At 35.8% G+C, this 5753-nt stretch overlaps 1 long non-coding RNA gene across 1 annotated transcript; it reads left to right on the top strand.

Annotated features, from left to right (window-relative positions):
- The first annotated feature begins 4826 nt into the window (after positions 1–4826).
- LOC122032438 lies at positions 4827–5523 on the top strand. Its single transcript, XR_006126082.1, has 2 exons — positions 4827–5035; positions 5477–5523. It is a non-coding gene; the product is annotated as an uncharacterized LOC122032438 (long non-coding RNA).
- Positions 5524–5753: the final 230 nt, after the last annotated feature.

Here is a 5753-nt window from a genome sequence, read left to right as displayed (position 1 = left end):
TTCAATCAGTACATGTTTCAAATAGCATGTTTTAAAAGCATATTGCATCGAATGCATGTTTTTGTGAGGTAGATGGTTTCTTACTAAGCGAAAGCTTACAGATACTTTTTCTTATACTACAGATAAAGGTAAAGGAAAGATGGACTAGCGGAGGCTGGAGGGCAATGCGATGAAGATGTGTGTGGATGGAACTTGGAATAAAGATCTTAGGGAATTTCAACAAGCTTGTTTAAGCATTAGAACTTTTTAGCGTTTTGGTTATTTTGCACCTTAGTAAGTTAAATGTTATGAACTAGCTAATCATGCATTCTATCATGTTAGAACACTATTTTATGATGTTAGAATGTTTTGTATTTGGTTTAGAATAGTTATAAGTAACTTTGGCACAAACAAGTGCTGAAATCAGGCCTTTGGCACGAAATCAGAAACTCGAATCGATCAGCTGATCGATTCGAGAGTTTCCAATCGATCGAAGGATCGACTGGGCAATTGGACTCGCGAATAGTAGGCCTCTGGATCGATCAGCTGATCGATCCAGCAAGTTCTGTCGCGAACAGAAGGCTCTGGGATCGATCACTGGATCGATTGGCCAGTCTGGATCGATCAGCCGATCGATCCAGAATATTGCCCTGAGCACAGTAGCGTGCTGGATCGATCACTGGATCGATCCAACCCACGTCCCGGATACAGTAGCCCTCTGAATCGATCTCCGGATCGATTCAACCATTCCAATCGATCCGTGGATCGATTGGGAGGCCTGATATTAGCTAGAAACCCTTAGTTAAGTTCCTTGACCGTAAGGGAAGGTAATAATGACATGAATAGCTTAGATTACACCCCTTAGCACATGTAGAACCAAGAAATGATAATAGTTTAGTAAAAAATTTTATTAGTACAGCTTCCGCAATTAGACTCAATGATGGTCATGGATTAGTTAGCACAGCATAATGTGACGATCGGCCTTACAGCTTAGTTAGTAGAAGGCGGGTCGTTACAAAACTAGACCTAAACCAAATTAAACATAAATTAACTTAAACAAACTCAAAATTAAAATTAGACTTAAAGATAAATCAAACTCAAAATTAAAATTAGACCTAAACCTAAATCAAACTTAAACTAAACCTAAACCAAATTAAACCTAAATTAACTTAAATCAAATCAATATAAACTTAAATCTAACTTAAATTAAAATTAAATAAAATAAAATTAAACTTAAGTTAAATAAATCATCTCACAGGTCAATTGCGTTTGGCAACGACGGAAAAGTTAAGGTAATTGGAGTAGGTAAAATCAAACTAAGTTCCGATTTCATTATCAGAAAAGTCTTATTAGTTGAGAAATTTAAGTTTAACTTACTTAGTATTAATCAACTGTGTGATTCTGGCTACTTAGTAACATTTCTAACTCTAAATGTATAATTAAAAATGTCAAAAATCTTAAAATTATACTTAAGGTAATTAGGAAAAATTGTAACACCCCACCCTCCTCACTACTAGACTGTGAGGGCGGAGCGCTACTGATTTGCTAACTTTACTTAACTATCCTTGTTCACATGTTGATAGTAATTCTTAAAACTCTCGGAGAACTCAAAACTTACAATTAACTAGCAGCGGAAGACTAAATAACTCATCTAATACATTCTACTCAACTCTTTGTTAATAAATTCTTATGCTAAATCCTAAGGCTTCTATAGTCCAGACATCACACATCATTGAACACCTCCTTGTCGCCTTCCTTTGCTAAAACTTTTCCTTTCCTGTATCTTCAGTAAGAGGAAATGCAAACTATAAGCGAATGCTTAGTAAGCGCTGTCTAACTCACAAAACTCGAGTATGCATGTAAGCTGAAAGAAATCTAGTGTAACGACCCAATTTTCCTCATTAGGAGTTTTAAAAGTTCTTAAAAATATTTAGAAATGCTATAGAAATATTCTAGAGATTTTTAGAAATTTTTAGAGTATTTTTATGTAATTTTTGGAGGTCGTTTGGTATTTTTACTAAACGAAGAAAGTTTTGACAAAAAAATGTTCAAGTCGAGATTCGAACCGTGGACCTCGGACTTGAATCGAGCCTTAACCGAATCCAGCCAGCCAACTGTTCTAGCGGGTGTTTCTTATTAAAGAAGGAGAAATATTCTATTTAAGCAGTAGTTAATGAATAGAGAATAAATAGGAAGAAAAATGGTTGCAGCCGAGAATCAAAACCGCGGCCTTTTGACTCGGTTAAAACCCGATTGACCAGGTGTTCAAGCCATCGATTTTGTTTAAAAAGGGTAGCGAATTTATTTTAATAGAATATTGAGTTATAAGAGGAGAACTTAACTTAGGGCTTGATTACCCGTGACCTAATTTCTTACCTCTCCTTCTCTTCGCGCGGCGTCGACTCCTCCTCTCGGGCGAAACCACAGCGAGGAGCTAGGGCTTCTCCGGCGGCCAGCGAGGGTCCAATCCGAGAGCTTTTCGCCTCTTCACGATCCTCTCGGCGAGGTGGACGCATAGGCACAAGAAGAGGTCAGGAACTCAAGCATCTCAGCAACCCTAGAAGCCCTTTTCTCCTTCGGTAGAGAGTCTAAGAATGCGAGGTAAGTTGCTACTCACCTGTGGTAAGAGTAGTTCCAAGTCGTTTGGTGTTTTCTTGTTTGTTCGAGTTTTACTGTGAAGCATGTTTAGGGATTTTGTTTGCTGCCGTGAGGTTCAAGGAAGAATATGAAATGGTTTAATTCGGAGCATGCAGTTTAATGGCATTGGGTAGTATCTTAGTTTAGATTTTTCCTGTGTTTTGGAACTTGCTGTACAGAATTGAGGAATTGATAGAGCTTTAGTTTCCTTTCATGTTTTTTTCCAGAATTGTTGCTAGGGATTAGGCCTTCCTCTCATGACTTCGGAATATGCAAAATTTAGGTTGTGATTTCCTTTGATCCGAGATTTGCTGCTTTGAGATTTGCTTGATGATATATTTATAGCTAACCCAAAATGGTTGTGTTGAAAATAACTTTATCATGCTATGATTTGGATTTTGACAAGATCTATTGCATAATCTTGTGCAGCCATAACTAGATACAGTGTAGGCACTCCCTTCACTAGATAAGTTTTCTGAAGAAACTTTGTTAAGACAATGGTATTTGAAACATTATTTTTTTTGGTGCGTTAATGCATTTGACATTACAAACACACCTATGGAAGTATACTCATGCATTCAACAATTAACATTGTCGTATCTTCTTACAGGATTTTGTTTAGCCAGCTCTCTGATATTTATGCTTGTAACATTTTCTTGCCAATGCCACCTCTCTCTTTCATTTACTATTGCCAAGTGGTTAATTATTATAAAATAGTGTAATTTGTTTATTTGAAGTCTATGAGCATCTATTTCATGCTCACTTGTTGGCAATTGTCCTCATTCGTCATATTACCGTTTCAAGTTTCGATAAGTCAGTGTAAATGCCATGTTAAAAGAACGTTTATGCATTACCTTTTTATATTACTTAAATAATTAGCGGGCTCAGCTAGCATTTTAGGGTTCTGGCCATGTTTTAGTAGTCATGAATGCTATAGACTTTTGAAAATGTGGAATAGCTATGTGTAGCATTACAGATTTTGATTTGTTTAGCATTGCAAATTTTGATGGTTTAGCATTGGAAGATCCAATTAGATCTCTAGAAGCTTAATTAGATTTGTAGATTTTAATTAAGCTTATAATGTAGATTTTATGTAAGCTTATAGTGCAGATTTTCCTTAATCTTATAGTGCAGTTTTGTTAGCACAGTATGCAGATTTCTGTTAGCTAAATATGCAGAATTTTCACTACAACAAAATCGCTCATAGACTTCGGTTTTCCACCGGTGTCTATTTGATTTTCGACCGATGTCTATGAAGCCGATGTTAAAAGTCTGCCATTTTAGACATCGGGTTAAAACCGGTGTAGTATCACTTAACGACACCGGTCTTCGAATCGGTTATTAACCGATGTAGTATCACTTAACGACACTGTTTCATCAACGGTGTAAAACCGATGTAATATTGTATGTTAATAACACCAGTTTTGGCAGCGGTAAATGACCGATGTAATATTACTTTATAACACCGGTTTTACATCGGTGGAAAACCGATGTAATATGTATATTTTTTACAGATTTGATTTTAAAACCGACAATAACAAAAAAAAAAAACACAAATATTCACAAATTGTACAAATATTCTTCATTCAATAATATCCATAAAATACACAAATATTCACAAATTATATAAATAATCTTCTTACAACAATATCCATAAAATACTCAAACATTCTTTTTACATCAAAAGCTAGCTAATAGATATCAAAATCAAAGTATAACATTCTGTTAACACATCAAGGTACAACTGTCTCAAATGTAATCTAGCATGCATTCAGCCCACTCGAACCGCACTTCATCAATTTCAACTCTGGAGTACTTGAGATTTGTAAACTGTAAAAACACATAAATCCACCATATGTCAAATAACTAAAACAAATGTGTGCATGTATCAAATAAAATAGAATACTGAGTTTTTAAAGGCTGCTGTGGAAGATAACGAATATAACAGTGAAGGAAGCATAGAAGAACAATAAGGAGCAAAAGCTATAAAATTCACCATCACCACGCAATCAATGAAGCAGGCAAACACAAGGTGGGTTGATATGCAGTGAATCAAAAGGCAACTGTGCCCTTTGTTTTGCGGCTTTCATCTTTCCCAGATAATTCCTTCAGTGATTTTTGCTGCTAACTTGGTTTCTGTTTTTTCACATCTTTGTATTAGCGGAATGGATTAAGATTATAAAACCCTCTTACATTTCTTTTGCAGTTGGTTGATTTTGAGAGCTGGAAAATTATTTTCTCAGAATCTAAGAAAAGTGCTGGTTACTTCAGCAGAGTCTCTCTTCCAGAATATAATGTTCCTCGAGAGCAACAAGAAATGGAAATTCAAGCTAACATCTTTGCTTTTGGAGTAGTTTTACTGGAAATAATCAGTGGAAGACCTCCATATTGCAAGGAAAGAGGGTGTCTGATAAATTGGGTAAGATGCATATTTGAAAATATTTGATACTCAAAAACAACATCAGCTTCTTGTAACAGATACTGAGGGCATAAACCCAAATTTGTTCTTATTTCCTACAAACTTCCGATAATCATTTGTTCCATGTAGTTTAGAAGCTTAATTCTCAACAAGCCCTCTAATCAGTTCATACAATAGTCAGGGTAAGTTAAAGGTTGTATTACCTCTATTTAGCTACCTTATCACATCCCAACTGAGGAAACCATAGCCTCGCTGCAAATCACAAGTTTCTTTCAACATTATCTTCCCTTTGGAGATTCATTAGTTGGAAAAGACATAACATTGTTTGCCCTTTGGGTTCGCTAGTCTCAAGATATATCCTTCTTGATCCAACAGTTTGTGATTCATATTAGTAGATTCATGCTATATATCCACGGCTCATTGTTCTTCTATGTTATACAGGCCACAAAGTATCTTCAAAACCCAGAAGAGATAAGTAAACTAGTAGACCCTGAACTGAAAAACACAAAGTCAGAAGACCTCGCGGGTTACGGTTAGCCATGTGCATGAAGATGGGGGTCTAAAAGTGTATATCTGGTTAAGTAGTTTCTATTACTGGCTTTTACTGTAACAGATCAACTGAAAGTGTATATCTGGTTAATTTACAAGTAATGAAGTATTCACAATCAGGAAGCTATTTAATGGTCTTCTTTCTTATCAAGAGCAGGGAATTTTCTTG

This window comes from Zingiber officinale, chromosome 11A, assembly GCF_018446385.1.
Source record: "Zingiber officinale cultivar Zhangliang chromosome 11A, Zo_v1.1, whole genome shotgun sequence".
Lineage (NCBI taxonomy): Eukaryota > Viridiplantae > Streptophyta > Magnoliopsida > Zingiberales > Zingiberaceae > Zingiber > Zingiber officinale.
The sequence above is the reverse complement of the archived record's forward strand: the minus strand, read 5'-3'. Positions and strand labels throughout refer to the sequence as shown.